This window comes from Chelonia mydas, chromosome 1 (genome assembly GCF_015237465.2).
Source record: "Chelonia mydas isolate rCheMyd1 chromosome 1, rCheMyd1.pri.v2, whole genome shotgun sequence".
Lineage (NCBI taxonomy): Eukaryota > Metazoa > Chordata > Testudines > Cheloniidae > Chelonia > Chelonia mydas.
Window position 1 is genome coordinate 196,207,924 of NC_057849.1, and position 12,809 is coordinate 196,220,732.

General features: G+C 43.0%; 1 long non-coding RNA gene across 3 annotated transcripts in view; it reads left to right on the forward strand.

The window, feature by feature from the left end:
• Nucleotides 1-12,809, forward strand: part of LOC122464167 — a 119,331-nt gene that overhangs the window by 44,736 nt on the left and 61,786 nt on the right. For 2 of the 3 annotated variants that reach the window (XR_006288090.1, XR_006288092.1), the window contains exon 2: nucleotides 12,079-12,129. The exons of the other annotated variant lie outside the window; for it this stretch is intronic. This is a non-coding gene — a long non-coding RNA (uncharacterized LOC122464167). The remainder of the gene's footprint in view (nucleotides 1-12,078; nucleotides 12,130-12,809) is intronic. 3 annotated transcript variants of the gene reach the window in all.

A 12,809-nucleotide genomic window follows, 5' to 3' on the forward strand; every position in this document is an offset into this window, starting at 1 on the left:
GACCTCCACTCCTGTTAAAGAAGCAATATAGGAGCAGCAAGGGGCAAACCTCTGTAACTCAACGAACTATTTAAACAAAAACACGTTGAACCCTACGTCGAGAAAAACATAATCTAGTAAGAAGACCTATTAAGCAGATGGCGTTGAGGGAGGTCATGTGGTAAGCAAGAGTTCTCAAACCCAGAGCCTGTTCAATCCAAAGAATATGTACATTGTTATTTGCTAGGTTTATACTTGTTTTATTAGGTCTGAAAAACAGTGTGGCAGAACAAGATGTTCTGCCAGTGGTGAATGCTGGTTAGCATCTATCAAATGACTATGAATATGTTGATTATCAACAGGTTTCTTTGGCTTTCAACTCTTGGCCAAGTGCGATGTAGTTTTCTGTATTTCTGTAGTTAACAAGATTTCAACTTTTTTTTTAAAAGTGTCATTTTTGGAGGCTAAGCTTGGAATTCCATGGAGTTTTCATCATTTAAAAGGACTTTTATATAGCTGCAGTTTCTGCAGAGTTCTGTCAGAATGGGGGGAGGGATAGCTCAGTGGTTTGAGCATTGGCCTGCTTAAACCCAGGGTTGTGAGCTCAATCCTTGAGGGGGCCATTTAGTGATCTGGGGCAAAAAAATAAATAAAAATTGGGTTTGGTCCTGCTTTGAGCAGGGAGTTGGACAAGATGACCTCCTGAGGTCCCTTCCAACCCTGAGATTCTATGAAGTACCTTCAGAACAACTTAGCACTGGAGTGAGAGGAGACGTTGCTTCTGATTAAAGTTGTGGAGAGACACAAATAGCAAAACATGGATGTCCCACTCTTGATCTTATTTTGAGACACACACACCCAGACAGTCTTCCCCAGAATAACACTAGCAGATCATTTAAAGTGCACAGGATGGCCTCCCTCTCCTGTATACTTTAGTATGTTTCATGGGAGAAGGAATTTCTTGGGGGATGGACATGAGATGATCATCCAAGCTGCTAATATGTTGCACTTCTATGGCACCTTTAATGTTTGTATGGCTTGTATTCCATCTCTGAGAGTAGGAGAGCCTCTGGGAGAAAGTAGGATTTGTTGGGAAAGGGTTTGGATGATGCTGTCCAGATTGCAGACATCTTCATTCTCCTGATGCTGTCTTCAGGAGCCTTCATCTAAATTCAGCTTCATGATCTTATACTCTGGCTGATGGTGTAAGGAGCAGAAAGAGCCCAGAGAGACTTTTCAAATCCCAGCTGGAGTTTCCAGAACTGTGTTAGAAAAATCAACTTTGGTCTTGTGGACCTAACAAATCTAGTGTGGATCACAGACAGAGAATAAATTTGGACCCTCCCAATGTCATTTGTACAAGTTTCTTTTCTATCTGTAACTGCAAAGAAACACTATTCTCTCAGACTGAATTGCTGCCCTGAGAACGCTACTGGGGTCGGACAAGTATTACCTCAGTGTGCATTCAGACATTATTAAAACAAATTACTCTATCGCAGCACAACTAAAGCCCATTCATTCGTTCATAATGGTGGAGGACTGGGCAATGTCCCTGAGGGATGCTGGAAAGAATTGGTCTGTTGTAAGCTCCCACACTAAGTTATTTAAAGTTGATTTATTTTGCTAATATCACATAAACACTCCCAGGAGAAGATAAAAACAAACAGATCAATGCTGATTTCGCCTTCAGGCTATTTCCTGAGACAAGGCAGTAAGCACTGGGTATAGAACTTGCTGCTATAGAAAGATATGGCTGTGTCTGTGGGGCAGTCAGTTCCCTTGTGCCTCCCAGAATTTGTGCGCTGAACATCTTAAACTACGGTGTGTTTGTGCTGCACGATTTGGCCCAGGTTTTCCAGACTGACTGACCTGCACGTGGCACAAGTGCAGAGGGGCATGAGGGCAAATGTGGCTTCAAGCCACGTTTGTGGCTCCCCAGGGCTAGTGCTGGCCTGGTGCTAGCCCATTCTCTGCGTTAAGACAGAGTCGTCTGAAAACCGCTGTCTTTTCCATTGGCTGCCAAAGTACCCTATGCCTCCAGCAACTGAGCGTCATCACTGTATAGAGATAACCAAACCATGCTCCCTACACCTGGGAGAAGACGGGCTCAAGCCCACAACATAAGGATCTGAACTAGGTTTTGATTAGGTCTATTATAGAGGTTGGTGCCAGCTACAAAATTTGGATCCACATTCAGATGCTGAAAACATTGCCAGCTCCCCAAAGGGGTTTCTGTTCTAGGGTTTTATCTTCTGTCCCAGAATCTATTTTATGGTGCATGGGCTGTACCAACATCCGCATATTATAAGATTCTGCAGACTCTAAACTTCATTCCAGCGGCATTAGCGGACAATGGATTTTACTTTTGAGAGGAGAGGTGATGCATGTGGCCATTAAGTGTAGAACTCTAGCTGTACAGTACTAGCCTGAGGCACGTGCAGAGAATTAGCAGCTAAGTGAAAGGTCCAGAGGAGCTTTTAGAATGGCTCAGACCGGGTGGCGAGCACCGCGGTCTCAGCATTCCCACTGCTGCTCCAAAAGGGAGAGGCCTGCTGTGAATGCCTTCAAACTAATCATGCTTCCAAGCTGGCTGCCTGTGCCCCACTGGACATATTAATTGAACAACCAATCTAGTACTGCAGTGACTGCTACACTTATATTAATATTAACAGTATTTGTACTATCCTAGTGCCTAGAAGCCCCAGTCATGAAGCCGGATCCCATTGTGCTAGATACTGCTCTGCTCCTGCACTGGGAGTCGTAGAGGCTTTGGGCACACTCTTCTGTCCCCCCATCCCAGTGAATCAGTTCATGGGCAGCTCTAGCTTTTGCTCTAAACGATTAGTTCTATGCCTGCCAGAAACTCAGCTACTGATCCTAATAGTGTCCTGGGGAAGTAGATCCTTGAGATTTTGCTGCTTGCCTCTGACCTACTCAACAAGTACATTCAGAGAGGCTCACACAGGAACAGCAGCTGTCTGACTGGAGACATAGGGGGCAGACTGCTCAAAGCAGCTCAAAACTAAATGATTCCCTAATAAAAAAAAACACAATCCGGGGACTTTTTTTTTTTTTTTAATGTTACTGGCCCCTTGACACTTTGTGAACAAAGGAGACTTCCTCAGCCCCTCAATGAAATGAGCCATCTGGGGACATTAATCCTACCAAGTTTCGGAGTAGCAGCCATGTTAGTCTGTATTCGCAAAAAGAAAAGGAGTATTATTCTGTTGCCTCTCAAAAAACCCTGCATCCCAGTGTCTGAATCACACAGGGCTGCCTTGATAATAGGCTGTGGTCTTTAGATTTAGATCTAACATGAATTGCAGAGGGCAGTGTTTCAAAGGCACTGTTCTCACAAGGCAAGTTGTTGTCTAGATCGCCTTGACCATTCCACTGAGCTGGTGCTCAGCTGGCAGGGCAGAGCTAGCTCAGCTTTCACTCTGGAATATAGTTGTCTAGGCCTGGTGGTACCATTGTTTCTTCCCCAGTGCTGGTGAAATGTGTTGCTTTGACAGCCCTGATGAAGCTGAAGTCATCACTTTGTTCACACGCAGTAGCTGTGAAAGTTTTCCTTCACGCTGTGTCCTGCCAAGGAGCCTCAACTCTGACATAAAGGGACCACCAGGTGGGGTGAGGGGGGAGTGCTCTCTCAACTGGGGGCTTGTTTAATCCCTGGCCCCTGAGACATGATTACCAGCAAGGGGCCCAATTAGTGCCAGTAGTGACAGTGGATCTGTGAGCTGGACATCTGCCATCAGATGGTGACAGCTTTTGGGTTCTGCTGTTCCAGGCTCAGGAAAGTCTGAGGGTCCTGTTACAGGTCCAGTGAGCTACTGAGTCCCACAAAAGTTCCCATTTTTGTGTGTGTGGACCTAGTTATTGTGACAATCAACTTCGGGGCCCTGTTCTCCCACCAAGGGGTACTAATAAGTCCTATTGACGTCAATGAGAGTTACTCGTATCCTCCCAAGAAAGAATAAGTCCCCCCCCGTGTGGGCCCTTAACATCGTATGCTGCCTTCTAGGGGGGGACAAAATGCTTCAGACACAATAAAAAACTCCTCTCCTCCTCCATCCGAATGAACCTTTACTGCAAATTTACAGGGAACCATCTTGGAGGAGGGAGGAAGTTGTTTCACATTTTAAAACATATTTTGAACCGATCTCAGCTTCAGAAATGGGAATGGCAAAGCACCACGGGAGCCTGTTCCTGCAGAGTCTGCAGCCATTTTGCAGACCCAGGAGATCTGGATCACTGAGATGAGGCCTAGGTCGTTTAAAGCAATGATCCTCAGACTGAGGCTCAGGAGCCACAAGTGGCTCTCGAATGTGTCTCCTGCAGCTCTTTGCAGCACATGATATTAAACCACCATGTGATTTAATTATTAACCAGTTTAAGTTATTAACCAATCAGGGTGCTTTTACTGTGTTATTAACCAACTGTAGTTGATAAAATAATAATACTTGGTCAGTCATTTTGCTGTGAGAATAATATTATATATATATATATATATATATATATAACTAAATATGAATATATATAACACTACATACAGTATATGAAACAATGAATTCACATTACTGTGGCTTTTTTGGGTAATGTTGCTCCCTAATTTGTCTCCTAAACCACTCAGGTGTGAGTATCACTGATTTAAAGGCTTACTTGGCCCTCTGAGTTGTTTGAGGTTTGTCCGGCACTAGTTAAGACTAAGGAATTTAAGATTTGTCTACATGATGGATTTTTGCTAATCTGATGCAATCACACCCCTGCAAAGCCCCAGAGCCGATGCACTGTGCCAGTGATACACCATTGCAGATGATGTCTTTGTACCATACCTGTGCTAGCGTTTTTTGAATCTGTAACTACCAGTGGGTGTAGCACCCAGGTGTATTACTCAATTACTAATTCCCTGATGGGAGCAGGGGTGGGATTAGGGCAAAAAGGAGTTGGGATTAGTGAAAACACACATCTGTCATAGTTATACTGCCCTTCTCCCACCCTATGTCAGTCTTAGAATGCAAGAGCTACAGGGCAGGGACTGTCACTATATGTATGTAAAAAGAAAAGGAGTACTTGTGACACTTTAGAGACGAACCAATTTATTTGAGCATAAGCTTTCGTGAGCTCACAAAAGCTTATGCTCAGATAAATTGGTTTGTCTCTAAAGTGCCACAAGTACTCCTTTTCTTTTTGCAAATACAGACTAACACGGCTGCTACTCTGAAACCTGTGTATATGTATGTACAGCACCTACCACAATGAGGCCCTGATCTCAGCCAGGCTCTCTGGGTGCTCCTACAGTACAACTAAATAATAATAAAGAAATAATATATATACTGCAAATTAATGCTTTGTAAACAACAAATTGGGATTCTGCTTCTTTGTCCATAAGATGTTTCTGACTTTGGTAATGGTTAAAATCACATAGGGTTTACAATGTAAAACAAACTCTGGAGAAAGCAACTGAATGGGGGTGCAGGTGGGAAGGGGAAGGATGAAAAAGTAGGAATGTTTGTGTATATGGGACATTAGTAAGAGATGGTTAGATTTCAAAAGGAAATGGAAGGCCCTTAAGTGGAATGGCAAGTATTCCAAATTGGAACCAGCTACAAATTTATGAGAAATCCTTGTGCTTTCAATTGTAAATATTTACATTGCTGAATTTCCTCAATAAGCTGCCAGATAAGATTCCTGAGGGAACTTTGTTTGTTTATTTTGTTTTAAATTTTAGCTAATCTGCCTTTGATTTATCCTGTGGGATTAAATTCTCACATTGCTCAGGCGTACTTATTCCCTTGTACTATAGATCAGAAGGAGGAATGCAGTATATACATGCATCATCTGTTAGCATGCAGCTGACTACAGTGACTGGAGTTTGACCGCATAGGGGACTTTAAAAAGTGAATGTAATGCTGATGAAGGATGCTGCAGTGATAACTGTGAGAACTGGGGTCATTTGGTGATCCACATAACTGTCACAAGAGCTGGGCAAGCTTCCCCCATGTCATCCTGCCTTTATGCCTCAACTCAACTTTAGGTGAATGGGCCTTTTCTCTCCAAAGATCTGTGGCCTATCAGAGCAAGGACCACTCTATTGTAATTCGTATATAACCTTCCGTTCTTGTTGAAAGTCTCTGGGTAAGGATGAAAGGGGTAAAAAACAAGGGTGATGTCACGGTAGGAGTCTACTATAGACAGGGCCGGCTCCAGCTTTTTTGCCGCCCCAAGCAGCGAAGAAAAAAAAAAAAAAAAAAACCCGATTGAGCTGCCGCCGAATTGCTGCCGAGGAGGAATAGAGGGAATGAAGGACTTGCCGCCGAATTGCTGCTGAAGACCCGGACGTGCCGCCCCTTTCTATTGGCCGCCCCAGGCACCTGCTCCTCGGTTGGTGCCTGGAGCCAGCCCTGACTACAGGCCACCTAACCTGGAAGAAGAGGTGGATGAGGCTTTTTTTTAAACTGCTAACAGAATTATCCAAAGCACAGGCCTTGGTGATATTGGGGGACTTCAGCTACCCAGACACCTGTTGGGAAAATAACACAGCAGGGCACAGATTATCCAATAAATTCTTGGAATGTATCCGTAAAAAGAAAAGGAGTACTTGTGGCACCTTAGAGACTAACACATTTATTAGAGCATAAGCTTTCGTGAGCTCACTTCATCAGATGCAGTGGTGAAGTGAGCTGTAGCTCACGAAAGCTTATGCTCTAATAAATGTGTTAGTCTCTAAGGTGCCACAAGTACTCCTATTCTTTTTACAGATACAGACTAACGCGGCTGCTACTTGAAATCTGTCATTATGCATTGGAATGTATTGGAGCTATTTTTTATTTCAGAAGCTGGAGACAGCTACTAGGGGAAGAGGCTGTTCTAGATTTGATTTTGACACATAGGGAGGAACTGGTTGAAAATTTGAAAGTGGAAGGCAGCTTGGGTGAAAGTGATCACGAAATGATGGAGTTCAGGATTCCAAGGAATGGTAGGAGGGAGAACAGCAAAATAAAGTAAATAGATTTCAAGAAGGCAGACTTTAGCAAACTCAGGGAATTGGTAGGAGAGATCCCATGGGAAGCAAGTCTAAGGGGAAAAACAATAGAAGACAGTTGGCAGTTTTTCAAAGAGACATTATTAAGGGCACAAGAGCAAACTATCCCACCTTGTAGGAAAGATAGGAAGTATGGCAAGAGACCACGCTGGCTTAACCAGGAGATCTTCAAAATGATCTAAAAATCAAAAAAGAGTCCTACAAAAAGTAGAAACTAGGTCAAATGACAAAGGATGAATATAAACAAATAACAAAAGTAGGTAAGGACAAAATTAGAAAGGCCAAGGCACAAAACGAGATCAAACTAACTAGAGACATAAAAGGTAACTAGAAAACATTCTACAAATATATGAGAAGCAAGAGGGAGACCAAGGACAGGGTAGGCCCATTAGTCAATGAGGGGGGAAAAAATAACAGAAAATGTGGAAATGGCAGAGGTGCTTAATGACTTCTTTGTTTCAGTTTTCACCAAGAAGGTTGGTGGTGATTGGACATCTCACGTAGTGAATGCCAGTGAAAATGAGGTAGGATCAGAAGAGGCTAAAATAGGGAAAGAACAAGTTAAAAATTACTTGGACAAATGATATTATCTTCAAGTCACCAGGGCCTGATGAAATGCATCCTAGAATACTCAAGGAGCTGACTGCAGAGATATCTGAGCCATTAGTATTTATCTTTGAGAAGTCATGGAAGATGAGAGAGATTCCAGAAGCCTGGAAAACGGCAAATATAGTGCCAATCTATAAAAATGGAAATAAGGACAAGCCAGGGAGTTACAGACCAGTCAGCTTAACTTCTGTACCCGGAAAGATAAGGAAGCAAATAATTAAGCAATCAATTTGCAAACATCTGTAAGATAAAAAGGTGATAAGTAATAGTCAGCATGGATTTGTCAAAAACAAATTGTGTCAAACCACCTGATAGCTTTCTTTGACAGGGTAACCAGCCTTGTGGATGTGGGGGAAGCAGTAGACGTAGTATATCTAGACTTTAGTAAAGCTTTTGATACTGTCTCGCATGACCTTCTCATAAATAAACTAGGGAAATACAACCTAGATGGAGCTAGTGTAAGGTGGGTGCACAACTGGTTGGAAAACCGTTCCCAGAGAGTAGTTATCAGTGATTCACAGTCATACTGGAAGGGCATAACGAGTGGGGTCCCCCAGGGATCAGTTTTGGGTCCAGTTCTGTTCAATATCTTCATCAATGATTTAGATAATGGCACAGAGAATACACTTATAAAGTTTGCGGATGATACCAAGCTGGGAGGGGTTGCAAGTGCTTTGGAGCATAGGATTATAAATCAAAATGATCTGGACAAACTGGAGAAATGGTCTGAAGTAAATAGGATGAAATTCAATAAGGACAAATGCAAAGTACTCCATTTAGGAAGGAACAATCAGTTGCACACATACAAAATGGGAAATGACTGCCTAGGAAGGAGTACTGCAGAAAGGGGTCTGCGGGTCATAGAAAAGGAGTACTTGTGGCACCTTAGAGACTAACAAATTTATTTGAGCATAAGCTTTCGTAAGCTAAAGCTCACTTCATCGGATGCATTCAGTGGAAAATACATTGGGGAGATTTATATACATAGAGAACATGAAACAGTGGGTGTTACCATACACACTGTAACCAGAGTGATCACTTAAGGTGAACTATTACCAGCAGGAGAGCGGGGGGGGGGGAGAGGGGGGAGGAAACCTTTTGTAGTGATAATCAAGGTGGGCCATTTCCAGCCGTTGACAAGAACGTCTGAGGAACAGTGGGGGGTGGGGTTGGGGGAATAAACATGGGGAAATAGTTTTACTTTGTGTAATGACACATCCACTCACAGTCTCTATTCAAGCCTAAGTTAATTGTATCCAGTTTGCAAATTAATTCCAATTCAGCAGTTTCTTGTTGGACTCTGTTTCTGAAGTCTTTTTGTTGAAGAATTGCAACTTTTAGGTCTGTAATCGAGTGACCAAAGAGATTGAAGTGTTCTCCGACTGGTTTTTGAATGTTATAATTCTTGACATCTGATTTGTGTCCATTTATTCTTTTACGTAGAGACTGTCCAGTTTGACCAATGTACATGGCAGAAGGGCATTGCTGGCACATGATGGCATATCACATTGGTAGATGTGTAGGTGAACGAGCCTCTGATAGCGTGGCTGATGTGATTAGGCCCTGTGATGGTGTCCCCTGAATAGATATGTGGGCACGGTTGGCAACGGGCTTTGTTGCAAGGATAGGTTCCTGGGTTAGTGGTTTTGTTGTGTGGTATGTGGTTGCCGGTGAGTATTTGCTTCAGGTTGGGGGGCTGTCTGTAAGCAAGGACTGGCCTGTCTCCCAAGATCTGTGAGAGTGATAGGATAGGTTGTAGATCCTTGATGATGCATTGGAGAGGTTTTAGTTGGGGGCTGAAGGTGATGGCTAGTGGCGTTCTGTTGTTTTCTTTGTTGGGCCTGTCCTGTAGTAGATGACTTCTGGGTACTCTTCTGGCTCTGTTAATCTGTTTCTTCACTTCAGCAGGTGGGTATTGTAGTTGTAAGAATGCTTGATAGAGATCTTGTAGGTGTTTGTCTCTGTCTGAGGGGTTGGAGCAAATGCGGTTGTATTGTGGATCTTGGCTGTAGACAATGGATCGTTTGTGGTCTAGATGAAAGCTGGAAGCATGTAGGTAGGAATAGCGGTCAGTAGGTTTCCGGTATAGGGTAGTGTTTATGTGACCATCACTTATTAGCACCGTAGTGTCCAGGAAGTGGGGTCATAGTGGATCACAAGCTAAATATGAGTCAACAGTGTAACGCTGTTGCAAAAAAAGCAAACATAGTTCTGGGATGTATTAGCAGGAGTGTTGTAAGCAAGACACGAGAATTCTTCCACTCTACTCTACGCTCATTAGGCCTCACCTGGAGTATTGTGTCCAGGTCTGGGTGCCACATTTCAGGAAGGATGTGGACAAATTGGAGAGAGTCTCGAGAAGAGTAACAAAAATGATTAAAGGTCTAGAAAATATGACCTATGACGGAAGATTGAAAAAACTGGATTTGTTTTGTCTGGAAAAGAGAAGACTGAGACGGGACATGACAACAGTTTTCAAGTATGTAAAAGACTGTTACAAGGAGGAGGAAGAAAAATTTTTTTCTTAACCTCTGAGGATAGGACAAGAAGCAATGGGCTTAAATTACAGAAAGGGAGGTTTAGGTTGGACATTAGAAAAAATTTCCTAACTGTCAGGGCGGTTAAGCGCTGGAATAAATTGCCTAGGGAGGTTGTGGAGTCTCCATCATTTTGAAAATTTTTAAGAGCAGGTTAGACAAACACCTGTCAGGGATGGTCTAGATAATACTTAGTCCTGCCACGAGTGCAGGGGACTGGACTAGATAACCTCTCGAGGTCCCTTCCAGTTCTGTGATTCTGTGATTCTCGCTAGATGGTATATTTCTGCTAGAATATAGCCTATTGCCCAATCCTGCTAAAACTCATGGGCTGGACTCTGATCTCAGTTACACCAGTTTAAGTCCAGAGTAACTGGGTTGCCTTAATTCCTGTCACAACTCTGTGCCTCAGTTTCTCCACCTGTAAAATGAGAATAATGACATTCATGCACCTTTGCTTTAAGATCTATAGATGAAAAGTGCTACACAGAAGCTACTATTATCACTGTCTTTTACTTCAGTGGAGTTACTTCAGGTTGGTACTGGTGTACCTAAACTCAAAATCAGGTCCCAGATATCTGGGGTGAAATTCCGGCCTCTCTGGAGTCAATGGGAATTTTCAATGGAGCCAGGGTTTCATCCTTGGACTCTAGGGGGTGTTGCATTTAAAATGGTACCTATATCCAAGACCTTGCTCTTCAACCATTAGAATTAAGAACTTGGTGGAATTTTCAAAAGCATCTGAGGGCATTAGAAGCACAAATCCCATTGACTTTCAATAGGACTTGTGCCTCTAACTCCCTTAGGTGCTTTTGAAAACCCTGCCTTTAGCCAACATGATTCCTAGAATGACACGTTGGGGATAGAGGGCTGAGAACACCAACTCGCTTTGCATAGGCCACTAAGCAGCTACCGAATGGTAATTATGTTCTACCTCTCCCTCCTCCCTTGAGTCCGTCGTGTCTATTTAGATTGTAAGCACGTTGGGGCAGGGACTATCTGCTTCTCTGTGTTAGCACAATAGGGCCCCATTCTGGGCTGGTTCCAAGGCATTAACATAAGAAACATGATTAAAAATAATAATAAAGTAACCAACTACCTTCAATCAGTTCCAACCGATGGGTGACTTTAAGCCACAAGGTAGGGTGAAGAGCCCTGTCTCCTGTTACCAGTCCCTTTGAGCCATACCTTCAGTCTGCTGAAAGGAAGCTCTTAAAAACCCCAGATCACCTTGCTCCCCCACAACAAAACTTCACTTAATTAAAAAGCAGATATCAGGAAAATAATAGCAAAAGCTCCCAGGCGGAATCTATGTGCGCAGCCCATCGAGGGGCAGAGGACAATCCAAAATGCAAAACAATTTCCATAAGAACAGCTGCTATTCACAAGACTTACATTTGGTCTACTGTCCTGCAGAGGTAAGAATTGGACAGCGTGTTTACTATGATTTCATAGTCCTCTGGCTGGGCTGCCAAAGTAAGCATGTTTTGGTTGGAAATCAGAAAAAAAAAAAAAAAAAAAAAAAGTAAGCTTGGCACCAACATCAGGTTTTACATTCACCTCCTACCTGGCTTGGTTTCTTTTAATCCCTTGCCATGATACAGGGGAATACGATCCTCTACCATTAAAAGCAATTAAGCTCCGTACTGTATGTGACTTGAGATTTGCTCCCTTAATGGGATGACTGAGGCTAATGGAATCTGGTTGTAAATTGAAAGGCGACAATGGAAAATGTTGCAAATGTTCTCTCTTCCCTTCAGCCCTGATATGGCTGTTGTCCATTTCTTGATTTTTAGGAGGGGTGGGGGTGGAGGAATAGGGGGGTTAGGGGGCAAAAGGGGAAAGAGATTTCTTTCTGGATTGCTCTTTAAGAACTCTTCCTATTCCCATTTATCTTCTTTATTGCAGGTTCTTGGAGCTAATATCTTGGCCTACTCCTCCTCCTCAAATAGAAGATCTGTAAGTGATTTTGTGGTTTTCCCATTCCAAGGTACATGATGAAGCTTTTTATAAGGCAAAATAATATTTTGCTGTAACCAGAGCCATATAATGGAAGACCTTGATGTAGCAAACACTGACTCCATACAACAGAGTTCCCTAGTCAGTATGTTGCTTTTATTTCTGTTTTGAAGAGCTTTGCATGCTCATTGCATACACGTGGCAGTGCTTGTAGATTTTCAGCCTTGGGAATGTTAGCAGCTCAGCCTCATTTACCTCATTAGCATCAGCATGTGATCTCATCTTCCCTGCTAAAGCAGGGCTGGGCCTGATCAGCATTTGGATGGGAGACCTTGAAAGAAAACCCAGTGTGCTGCAGAAAGTGCTGTTGTTTAATAGATGGTACATTGCCCTCACATCAGCACAATGCTGGGGATTATTTCTGCTGCTGGAAGTGATGTCTTTCATCAAATATTAATGGCCATAAAACTTATACCCCTTACAGACATTGTGTCATTCTTTGTAAGGTTGTTCTCTCCAGTTTCCCGCCTCAATTCAAACACAGGGTTAATGGCATCTTGCCTAGTCAAATTCCATCCCACAATTTTGATTTGATATTACTGTTTTTCACTTTCTGTCATAAAGGTGTTGAATTGCTGAGCAGTTTTGTACAGCTTCTGTATTCAGCCTCAGAGATGGCT